Source organism: Giraffa tippelskirchi, chromosome 2 (assembly GCF_054371585.1).
Source record: "Giraffa tippelskirchi isolate mGirTip1 chromosome 2, T2T-mGirTip1v1.2.pri, whole genome shotgun sequence".
In the NCBI taxonomy this organism is placed as follows: Eukaryota; Metazoa; Chordata; class Mammalia; order Artiodactyla; family Giraffidae; genus Giraffa; species Giraffa tippelskirchi.
The window spans coordinates 210,441,619-210,454,519 of record NC_137276.1 but is presented as its reverse complement, the minus strand read 5'-3'; the positions used below and the strand labels follow the sequence as shown (position 1 = coordinate 210,454,519).

The following is a 12,901-nucleotide window of genomic DNA, read 5'->3' as shown; positions in this document are numbered from 1 at the left end:
AACCACCATACACACTGTCTTCCTGACAATAACAACTTATCTCAAAGTGTTGTGAGGATAAAATTAGATCAAAATGAGGAAATAATTGTCAATATCAGCTGCTAATATCCTCATAAATCTCTAGACCAAAGTCAGAGGTACCCTTTCTTCTATATGACTTCCTATAGCATTTATTCTTGACCCATATGACTTATATACTGACTTGTACTATATCACTTGACAATCATGTCTTATTACATCATATAGATTATAAACTGTTTGAAGCTAAGGATAAAAACTATCCCATGACTTATAAATATTAGTAGAATTAAAATGTCAATGTATGTCACTTTAAAATTTCTTTTTATGATTCTTATCCATTTCACAGCTCCTTAGATCCTAGTTTAATTATTGTTGAATTTATGGAAGTGTTGCTTACATTGACGATTTATGCTTCTCCAATGTTTTGATCCCTTTCCCTGAGCTCATCCTCCCTAGATGGGAGTATCAGTATTTCCTAGCCCTGTTCACTTGCTTCTGAATCTAGCCTATTCCTATACCCTTCTTCACTCTATACCTCAGCTGGGTCTCAGCTCTCCAGCATGCCCAGTCTTATTTGTCCATACTGGTTCTAGAGTGTGCTTGAGGCCCCAGGGATTAAATACATATGCCAGGCTCAAAGCTTATATCCACAGTCACCTGGACTGCTCACTAGGAGCTTATGTCGCGTTGACAGAAAACACTAAGTTAAAATCTATGTTCTTGTCATTGCCAAACAGATATTTTGAGAAAATCAACAGGGAGGTGCTAAACGCTTAAATGTTAAGTACATTGCTCATTAAAAAATAATACTCAGAATTATCAAAAACTGTTGACATGAAAAATTATTTTCAATGTGTTAAAAATGTTACTTACAAAAGAATCCAGTTGATGAACACACACACAAACACACCTATACATAGAAAAATGTAGGAAAGGTTCTATACCAAAATGTGCATAGTTTATATGCAAAACTGAGATTGTGAATAATTTCTCTTATTTCTTAGTTATCAGCATTTTCCATAATAAACATTTACTGTTCATACAACAAATATATTATTTAAAAACCAATTGAGTGACAACATGCTCATTTAACTTATTATCATTACAGTGCTATGTAATCAACAAACTAATAGTATTTTACATCAGTAATCTGAAGAAATAAATTTTATTTGCATGTTTCATTCCTTAAAGTCTTTCCTAACATCCATTTTTCAAGCTACTCTTTTATTCTTTTTTCCTTACCTGCATCAGCTACATAGATGGTTGATACAGCTGTTTTAAATGTATTCTAAATTTCACACGCAGTTTTTGTTCAATATTTAGTTAACTATACATCTTTCTTAGGCAATGAATTTTTGCTGGTCTCTTGATTTGTTACCTAAAACAAGTTTGCTGTACACATGCGGGTTTTTTTACACCATCTATCTAGAAAATAGAGTACTCTAAAAGCAAGTTAAGTCATTTGGATTTTTTATAGGTCTTTTTAGACAGCAAAGCTGCCATTTCCTTTGGGGGATTAATAACTCATTTATAACTCATTAATAACTCATTTATTCCTTATGAGAAACATGGGATGCTAGTATGACTGCTTTTCATTTTACATATACATTGAGTTGGTGATGCCATCCAATCATCTCATCCTCTGTCGCCCCCTTCTGCCTTCAATCTTTACCAGCATCAGGGTCTTTTCCAATGAGTTGGTTCTTCACATCAGGTGGCCAAAGTATTGGAGCTTCAGCTTCAGCATTAGTGCTTCTAATGAATATTTAGGGTTGAATTCATTTAGGGTTGACTGATTTGATCTCCTTGCAGTCCAAGGGACTCTCAAGAGTCTTCTCCAATACCACAGTTCAAACGCATCAAATCTTCAGCTCTCAGTTCAGTTCAGTTCAGTTCAGTCGCTCAGTCGTGTCCGACTCTCTGCGACCCCATGAATTGCAGCACGCCAGGCCTCTCTGTCCATCACCAACTCCTGGAGTCTACCCAAACCCATGTGCATCGAGTCGGTGATGCCATCCAACCATCTCATCCTCTGTCGTCCCCTTCTCCTCCCGCCCCCAATCCTACCCAGCATTAGGGTCTTTTCCAATGAGTCAACCCTTCGCATGAGGTGGCCAAAGTATTGGAGCTTCAGCTTCAACATCAGACCTTCCAATGAACACCCAGGATTGATCTCTTTTAGGATGGATTGATTGGATCTCCTTGCAGTCCAAGAAACTCTCAAGAGTCTTCTCCAACACCACAGTTCAAAAGCATCAATTCTGCGGCGCTCAGCTTTCTTCACCGTCCAACTCTCACATCCATACATGACCACTGGAAAAACCATAGTCTTGACTAGACGGACTTTTGTTGGCAAAGTAATGTCTCTGCTTTTAAACATGCTATCTAGGTTGGCCATAACCTTCCTTCCAAGGAGTAAGCGTCTTTTAATTTCATGGCTGCAGTCACCATCAGCAGTGATTCTGGATCCCAAAAAAGTAAAGTCTGACACTGTTTCCACTGTTTTCCCATCTATTTCCCATGGAGTGATGGGACCAGATGCCATGATCTTAGTTTTCTGAACGTTGAGCTTTAAGCCAACTTTTTCATTCTCCTCTTTCACCTTCATCAAGAGGCTCTTTAGTTCTTCTTCACTTTCTGCCATAAGGCTGGTGTCATCTGCATATCTGAGGTTATTGATATTTCTCCTAGCAATCTTGATTCCAGCTTGTGTTTCTTCCAGCCCAGCATTTCTCATGATGTACTCTGCATATAAGTTAAATAAGCAGGGTGACAATATACAGCCTTGATGGACTCCTTTTCCTATTTGGAACCAGTCTGTTGTTCCATGTCCAGTTCTAACTGTTGCTTCCTGACCTGCATACAGGTTTCTCAAGAGACAGGTCAGATGGTCTGGTATTCCCATCTCTTTCAGAATTTTCCACAGTTTCTTGTGATTCACACAGTCAAAGGCTTTGGCATAGTCAATAAAGCAGAAATAGATGTTTTCCTGGAACTCTCTTGCTTTTTCAATGATCCAGCGGATATTGGCAATTTGATCTCTGGTTCCTCTGCCTTTTCTAAAACCAGCTTGAACATCTGGAAGTTCACGGTTCACATATTGCTGAAGCCTGGCTTGGAGAATTTTGAGCATTACTTTACTAGCATGTGAGATGAGTGCAATTGTGCGGTAGTTTGAGCATTCTTTGGCATTGCCTTTCTTTGGGATTGGAATGAAGACTGACCTCTTCCAGTCCTGTGGCCACTGCTGAGTTTTCCAAATTTGCTGGCATATCAAGTGCAGCACTTTCACAGCATCACCTTTGAGGATTTGAAATAGCTCAACCGGAATTCCACCATCATTCCACCATGGATGATCACACCATCGTGATTATCTGTGTCGTGAAGATCTTTTTTGTACAGTTCTTCTGTGTATTCTTGCCACCTCTTCTTAATATCTTCTGCTTCTGTTAGGTCCATACCATTTCTGTCCTTTATCGAGCCTATCTTTGCGTGAAATGTTCCTTTGGTATCTCTAATTTTCTTGAAGAGGTCTCTAGTCTTTCCCAATCTGTTGTTTTCCTCTATTTGTTTGCACTGATCGCTGAGGAAGGCTTTCTTATCTCTCCTTGCCATTCTTTGGAACTCTGCATTCAGATGAGAATATCTTTCCTTTTCTCCTTTGCTTTTAGCTTCTCTTCTCTTCCCAGCTATCTGTAAGGCCTCCTCAGACAGCCATTTTGCTTTTTTGCATTTCTTTTCCATGGGGATTTTCTTGATCCCTGTCTCCTGTACAATGTCACGAACCTCTGTCCATAGTTCATCAGCTTTCTTATTTGCCTTGAAGTGATGGAACTGGATGCCAAGATATTCATTTTGTGAATGTTTAGTTTTAAGCCAGCTTTTTCACTCTCCTTTTTCATCAAGAGGCTCTTTAGCTCCTCTTTGCTTTCTGCTGTAAGGGTGGTGTCATCTGCAAATATGAGGTTATTGATACTTCTCCCGGCAATCTTGATTCCAGGTTGTGCTTCCTCCACCCCAGCATTTCAAATGATGTACTCTGCATATAAGTTAAATAAGCAAGGTGACAGTATACAGATTTGATGTGCTCCTTTCCCAATTTGGAACCAGTTTGTTGTTCCATGTCCGGTTCTCACTGTTGCTTCTTGACTTGGAGTAAGCCTGTTCTAATTCCATGACTTCAGTTAGCATCCACAATGATTTTGGAGCCCAAGAAAATAAAATCTGTCACTGTTTTCAATTTTTCCCTTTCTATTTGCCATGGAGTGATGGGACTAGATGCCATCATCTTAGTTTTTTAATGTTTTTTTTTCTTTTTTTTTTTTATGTCTGAGTCCGAATCTGCATTGTAACATTGTAACAAGATTTCCAGATACTTTCTTGGTAACTGAAAGTTTCAGAACAAATCTCTTTTGTTTTTCAATTTTTAAGATATAATGAGCATATGCAAAATGAGAAAATAAGTGTAGAAGTAATAAAGATGTCCCGGTTCAGATCATCTCACTGCAGCCAGTGAGAAATAACATTTTATGTTTAATTTTGGCTCCAAAATGAATCTTACAGATATATGCATCCCTTTTCACCACTTTTTTTCTTTCCATAAACCTCTAACTTATTCAGTTAATATGTGTCTATTATGTTGCAATATTTATGCAATTGTGTCTTCCAGTTTGCTGCTTTACTTCTTAGGATATATACAAATCCAAATGGTGGCTTTCCCTTTCCCCCTAGAACTTTAGGACTTAACTAGTGACATAGTGACATGGATTATTTCCTTCCACTAGATGGCAGTAACGGCAATTTAATAATACATTTTATGAAGCAACTGCCAGCTTGCCGCATGTACAGCATACAATGACTCTTTGTGTAAAGGTTTTGTGAATTACTGGGCTTACTATAGGGAGCAATGACTTAGTGGCAAAACAGAATATTTTTCTCTATTGATGTCTATGCTTAAATTTCGTTATGCTTGCTTTTCAAGATTAAAAGCAGTCTTGTTTGCATATCGCTTATGCCTTGCTGTAAGAATCAGTTATTGTGAATGATTTCTACTGGTGTTTGAAAATAGACAAGTGGTTGCTAAAATAGGGTATCTTGTTAGCATAACTGTCAATAAATCATTTCATTCTTCTAGTTTTTAAGGAGAGTTTTCTCTTTTATCTCTATCAAAGGCTATATGTGTGTATAATTTTTAAATACAGTAATTCAAGAGTTTCATGATAAATTACATATTGGGTTGATAGATTCATATTTATTGGTTTTTTTGCTGATAAATATTTGAAGAGCATCATATGCAAATACCATACTATGAAGTTAAACAATGACAGTGAGAAGAAAATGGGTTTAAAGTGATAATAGGATTTTATAAATGCAGTTCTATTGACATTCGATTGAGTGTTTAAACATGACTCCTTGCATTCAGAATGTTTTCACATAAATATTAAACAATTATCCCAAAGAAAGGAGGAAGTTTATTAATCAAAAGATAAAGACCTTTGGGGGTAACATTATGCAGCCTCCTTTTAGCCCTGATATTTCAAGGGAATAGAATAGAATAGGCTTTACTATTGTTCAGACTTGTCCTATAATAACGGTCTATGTTAAACTGAAAGTGCTTCTTGAAGTAACTGTGTGAAGAGCCAGACAACTGGTTTCCTCAAATAGTCTTGAAAAAATAAAATGAACAGCTAGAAAAATTAAATTATAAAATATTAAAACATGTGTATTCATGCAAAGATGGGCTCAATAAAGGACAGAAATGGCTTGGACCTAACAGAAGCAGAAGATACTAAGAAGAGGTGGCAAGAATATACAGAAGAACTGTACAAAAAAGATCTTCATGACCCAGATAATCACAGTGGTGTGATCACTCACCTAGAGCCAGACATCCTGGAATGTGAAGTCAAGTGGGCCTTAGAAAGCATCAATACGAACAAAGCTAGTGGAGGTGATAGAATTCTGGTTGAGCTATTTCAAACACTGAAAGATGATGCTGTGAAAGTGCTGCACTCAACATGCTAGCAAATTTGGAAAACTCAGCAGTGGCCACAGGACTGGAAAAGGTCAGTTTTCATTCCAATCCCAAAGAAAGGCAATGCTAAAAAATGCTCAAACTACTGCACAATTGCACTCATCTCACACGCTAATAAAGTAATGCTCAAAATTCTCCAAGCCAGGCTTGATCAATACGTAAACCATGAACTTCCAGATGCTCAAGCTGGTTTTAGAAAAGGCAGAGGAACCAGAGATCAAATTGCCAACATCCAATGGATCATCGAAAAAGCAAGAGAGTTCCAGAAAAACATCTACTTCAGCTTTATTGACTACGCCAAAGCCTTTGACTGTGTGGATCACAACAAACTCTGGAAAATTCTTAAAGAGATGGGAATATCAGACCATCTGACCTGTCTCTTGAAAAAACTATATGCAGGTCAGGAAGCAACGTTAGAACTGGACATGGAACAGCAGACTGGTTCCAAATAGGCAAAGGAGTACATCAAGGCTGTATATTGTCACCCTGCTTATTTAACTTATATGCAGAGTACATCATGAGAAACGCTGGGCTGGAGGAATCACAAGCTGGAATCAAGACTGTTGGGAGAAATATCAATAACCTCAGATATGCAGATGACAACACCCTTATGGCAGAAAGTGTAGAGGAACTACAAAGCCTCTTGATGAAAGTGAAAGAGGAGAGTGAAAAAGTTGGCTTACGGCTCAACATTCAGAAAATTAAGATCATAGTATCTGGTCCCATCACTTCATTGCAGATAGATGGGGAAACAGTGGAAACAGTGTCAGACTTTATTTTTTGGAGCTCCAAAATCACTGCAGATGGTGATTGCAGCCATGAAATTAAAAGGCACTTCCCCTTTGGAAGAAAAGTTATGACCAACCTAGAGAGCATATTAAAAAGCAGAGACATTACTTGGTCAACAAAGGTCCATCTAGTCAAGGCCATGGTTCTTCCAGTAGTCATGTATGGTTGTGGGAGTTGGACTGTATAGAAAGCTGAGCACCAAAGAATTGATGCTTTTGAACTGTGGTGTTGGAGAAGACTCTTGAGAGTCCCTTGGACTGCATGGAGATCCAACCAGTCCATCCTAAAGGAGCTCATTCCTGGGTGTTCATTGGAAGGACTGATGTTGAAGCTGAAACTCTAATACTTTGGCCACCTCATGCGAAGAGTTGACTCATTGGAAAAGACCCTGATGCTGGGAAGGATTGGGAGCAGGAGGAGAAGGGGAAGACAGAGAATGAGATGGCTGGATGGCATCACCGACTTGATGGACATGAGTTTGGTTGGACTCTGTGAGTTGGTGATGGATAGGGAGGCCTGGCGTGCTGCGATTCATGGGGTCGCAAAGAGTTGGACATGACTGAGTGACTGAACTAAACTGATGCTGTTATTTGCAATGGACACAAAATCATTCTGTCAAGATTTTATGCAAGTTGCTAATGCTGACTGCCAATTATTTTATGTTTTCTGAATGGTATCAGACAGTTCTCAGAAGAGCCTGCCCAATGGCACACTTGGCATGGAGCCTTGCTCTAGACTGGGCTTCCCTGTTGGCTTAGACAGTGTAGAATCTGCCCACAATGAGGGAGAGGCAGGTTTGCTCCCTGGGTCAGGAACATCCTCTGGGGAAGGGAATGGCCACTCCCTCCAGTATTCTTGCTTGGAGAATCCCATGAACAGAGAAGCCTGGCGGGCTACAGTTTACGGGGTCACACAGAGTCAGACATGGCTGATTGACTTCCACTCACTCACTCCTTTACTCTAGACTGCTTCCTTGCTTCCTAGCAGAGTGAGTCTGCATCTCCTAGGAGTTAGATTTGAAACAACTAGTGCTACAGTCCACATGGTTGCAAAGAGTCAGACATCACTGAGTGACTGAACTGAACACATAGTGAAAAGACTAGATAGACATATCCTTGAAAATTCCTGAGGAAGGGGCCAGTTTGAAGAACAGACTGGTGTGTCTAGAAGAGTCTGACAAAGGCAAATATTTTTTTAGTTTTCTTTTTAAATTTGGTTCCTGTGGTTGTCCAGAAAACTATAGTCGGTTTGCATTTAGGTATTATGCAGTGTTGAAAACATCTTATATTTAAACACTATATATGCACACCTGGGCTTCGCAAGTGGGGCTTGTAAAGAACTCTCCTGTCAATGCAAGAGACACAAGAGACATGGGTTTGATCCTGGGTTCAGAAAATCCCCTGGAGGAGGGCACGGCAAGCCACTCCAGTATTCTTGCCTGGGAAATCCCATGGACAGGGTCACAAAGAGTCGGACACAATGGAAGTGACCTAGAATGCATGCAGACACACAGCACAAGATGAGTATTGCTTCCTGGCGAAGAAGTTAGTTCTTTTCTCCCAGCTGGGGCTCACTTGAGCCTTTCCTTCTTTCTCGCTCTATCCCTTTCCCACTCCCTATGCTTCCCTTTTTCTCCCCAGATAGCGTACTGATGACCAAACTCCCTTCCAGGGCCAGATCTAGAGGTTAAACAATGGCAAACTATACTATTCCCGAGAAAAGCAAAAGCCTTGTCTCTGCTTGCACAGATGAACAGCTTCTAGACATCAGCTGAGCTATGTACACCCGCTTGGGAGCAGAATGAAAGGCTGTACAAACAGCTTTCTATGGTGACATCTTTCAGGAGGCACTTTGGTGCTGAGCCAAAGGCAAATAGATCGGAACTTATGTTTTAAGTCTGAGATCTCAATTCTGTTTGGATATTGTCATATTAACTTTGTGAAGACCAGTGATTTAATTTTAAGATCATTCCATAAAGATTTATGAAAGAATATTATGTAAATATTGATACATACATTTTGAAGGTGTTTGACATATGTCAATTTAACTTGTGCAACATATGTTTTATACTTAAAATACAAAATGAGCTCAGTGTCAACTTTTATTAGTTAATCATATGTAAGTTAGCTGAGACCAGATTGAATTTCACTGTTAGAATGTTTCAGATTTAGTCTTAGATGTGCAAATTTATATATAATGAAACTGGAAATGTTTACTAAAACACAAATACTCATGGAGTCATTTTATATTTTGAGCATTACTAATATCTTTTATGATATTATTTTTCCCATTTTTTTTTCTTCTAGTTTAATGTACAAAATGTGGGCTATGTTGAAGTATATAGTTTATTTACACACCTCATGTGCTAAGTTGCTTCAGTCATGTCTGACTCTGTGCGACCCTAAGGACTTCAGCCTGCCAGGCTCCTCTGTCCATGGGATTTTCCAGGAAAGAATACTGGAGTGGCTTGATGTGCCCTCCTCCAGGGAATCTTCCTGACCCAGGGATCGAACCCATATCTCTTACGTCTAACCTGAATTGACAGTCAAGTTCTTTACCACTAGCGCCACTTGGAAAGCCCTAGACAGATAAATATACTTAAATTTATAAAGTCTGTAAATTAGGTTGCCAGACCTAGTTCAGAAAACGGAAACATTTTATCTGTATCAGCATTTGTCCATTTGGCTTAATGATCTGCTTTTGTTTGTTTATTTTGTTACAATATCAAAGGTGTATGTCTTAAAATATCAATCAGTGTTTGAAACTCAAGTTAAAATTAACACTATTCATCATTCAGCAAGGCTAAAGCAAACAAAAAATCAAAACAAAGCACAAAGAACAAAACAAAACAAACAAAAATAATTATACACAAAAAATTTTAAAAACCACAAAAAACTGATCTGTGTACCTTTTGTTAAAAAATGGTCCTCAGGAAACTAAATAATAAACCAAAGAAGAAAAAAATACTACTTTTGATAATATGCTTCTCTTCATATGCTAAGTCATAAATTAAATACAGTTAATGTTATTCAAGTTGTGAACATGTGTGTGTGTGTGTGTGTGCGTGTGTGTGATCTACATTAATTTAGGCTTAATAGTGGAAAAATATACAAACCATCAATACACAAAAGATAGTCACATGTAAGGATCAACGAGTGCTCAAAAAAGTCAACTTGGAATGAATGTACATATTTAGGCTTTCAGACGAAATTTTCACATGAATGAGGAGGGGTAAGTTTGATTGAGACTCAATTTTTAAAGTGTAAATAATGTAAGCAGGTTTATTTTAACTGTTATTTTTAAAAATTAGGTTTATTTATAATATATGAGGTAAGTTCAGAAGAATAAAGTATTAGTTGTTACACGTATTATTCTTAAACAATTCTATGTAGTATAGTACACTCCAAAATCCTTTATGTTTGATTTTAGCAAGGAATAGAGGATCATACTTGTAAAACCATTTGAGAGGACTAACTATTATGCCTTTTGGTCATGACAGTGATAATGATGACAAAGGGGATTAAGATAATAGGTTTTACATAGAACTCACTATATGCCAATATTGCTTTAAAAGATTTAAACATATTATTCTATTCTGTTATAAATACAAAAATAAAATATCAATTAAGCATCATAGTATTCAAATCATTCTGTTTAAGATATACCAGGAGATAAACGTTTGCTCTTTCAAAGAACTTAAAAGTGCTTAAATGACTTCCCATATTTCTCTCAGGCTATTCTTTACAGAGCAAAGCACATTCTGAAAAATGTAAATCAATTCACATCTCAGAGTGGCTTCCCATGTGACATAGAAAAAAAATCCAATATTCTTAACATGCCAACAGGAGCTTCCATGACTTGGCTCCACCATATTAGACGTGTTGGCATGGCTCAAATATGCACACACTCCTTGGAGAAAGTGCTCTCCCAAAATAGTCTTCCCTCCTGGGGGTCTTGATTCTGGCTCTTCCCTTGGCCTGCGAGGTTCTTCCCAGATAACTCATGGTAAGCATACTGCTTCACTTTTCCAAGTCTCTCCTCAGATGCTACCAACACAGAAAATCTTTCCCCAACATAAAAGAAGATATTCTCCTTTTAACCTCCCACCCAATGTTATTTTCTTCACGTTATTTGACACTATTAAAAACAGTATGGTATTTTTCTTTTGCTTGTTGGTTTAATGCCTGCCTCCCTTCTGCCCCACCATTACCACAAGAACGTAAAAGTCATACCTGTTGGAACTTGTGTTCAGTACTATAGCTCTACCACTTAGAAGATTACCTAGTGCGTAGCAGGTGCTCAGTGAATACTGATGGATCAAATTGCATCATTCATTAATTTTCTCTTCACACTTGGTTAGGCTAAAACTGTCTGATCCACACTGTTAACTCCAAATCTAAGCTTAATGTGAAACACACACTCACACACACAACATACCCCTACACAGAGACTTGTAAAAATTTAGTAGAAACTTCTTAAAAGCACAGTCTAGCTTTGGAATACTGTTAATATTTAAATTTTGTAAAATAAAGTATCTTTTCTACACAAATTTAAAGGGGCAAAGTCAGATGTACTTATCAGTGTGTTGAGTATAATATTGGCCAAAAAGTTCATTCAAGTTTTCCATGAGATGTTACAGAATAACCTGTATGAGCTTTATATATAAAGTTATATCCATGTCAGCATAGTATGTGAAATATATAAATATCTCATAGACTTAACAGTAGTATAACATCAATATTATCAGCAGACATGTAATATATAAAAATGATGAATATGTATTTTATATGACACATCTATCTATCTATTTATCTTTCCGGTGACCTATGCCATTATAAACAAAATTGCTAATTATGTTTTGTACAAGTAAAGTTGTTTACTCTCAAATACAAGTAGTATGCTTATTTTTTTTTTGAAATACATTTATTGCTATAAGTCCATGGCTTAATTTAGGGTGCTTCCCTGGTGGCTCAGTGGTAAAGAACCTCCTTGCCAATGTAGGAGATGCAGGTTTGATCCCTGGTTGGGAAGATTCCCTGGAGTAGGAAATGGCAACCCACTCCAGTATTCTTGCCTGGGAAATTCCATAGACAGAGGAGCCTGGAGGGCTACAGTCCATGGGGTCGCAAAAGTGTCCGGCACGACTTAGAGACGAAACAGCAACAACAATGGCTTAATGCATTTTTGCTCTCCACATTATGCCTAATCTTGGTCTAAAAGGAATCCTGAAATATTTTAAACTATCAGTGAAAGATTAGAACAATTAGCAAATCCATCCCTTAAACTCATTCATTTATACTAAAACACATTTTTATATTGTGATTTTTGTTTTCATCAAATGTTATATCTGATGAATGCAACCATTATATTAAAGCAAAGCAGCATGTATTCTGTTTTGTGCATCACATATTGTTGGCAATGGATACCACTAGATCACTTGTAGCTCAGTACAAGAACTCACTGATCTACATGTGATCTAGTGGGCTCAGAGGGTAAAGCGTCCGCCTGCAATGCAGGAGACCTGGGTTCAATCTCTGGGTTGGGAAGATCCCCTGGAGAAGGAAATAGCAACCCACTTCAGTATTCTTGCCTGGAGAATCCCACGGACGGAGGAGCCTCGTAGGCTACAGTCCATGGGGTTGCAAAGTGTTGGACATGACTGAGCGACTACAGTTTCTTTCACTTTCTTTCTTAAATCTTGATATCCAGTTCTAATATAGGCCTCAAGTCATTTTGGATACTTATTTTGGAGTTAAAGTATCAGTGAGATTTGCCTTTCATAACACAATCTGTGCCTTCTAATCTAGGGCTGTGATAGAGGGAGGACACTAAACATCCAGATTTTTATTTTCTTTAATTAAAAGTCAGTGCTCCATAGTGTGGAATATTACCTATATTAACCAGAAGGGACAACTATGAAAAAAAAAAGCTAAAGACCAATATTCTTGGCAGTTTGTTTATAAAAACAAAAAAAAATATTTTTGACAAAAAAGACATAAAAACGTGCAAATGTGATTTCTGAGTTTAGAGAAGCTCACAAAAATGAGATAGAGGAGCACA

The 12,901-nt window shown here is 37.8% G+C and overlaps 1 long non-coding RNA gene across 1 annotated transcript; it reads right to left on the bottom strand.

Moving 5' to 3' along the window:
* Positions 1-1,243: 1,243 nt before the first annotated feature.
* Positions 1,244-5,018, bottom strand: LOC145539146 (uncharacterized). Its single transcript, XR_014077608.1, has 2 exons — positions 4,060-5,018; positions 1,244-3,647 (listed from the first exon to the last, which is right to left on the bottom strand). It is a non-coding gene; the product is annotated as an uncharacterized LOC145539146 (long non-coding RNA).
* Positions 5,019-12,901: the final 7,883 nt, after the last annotated feature.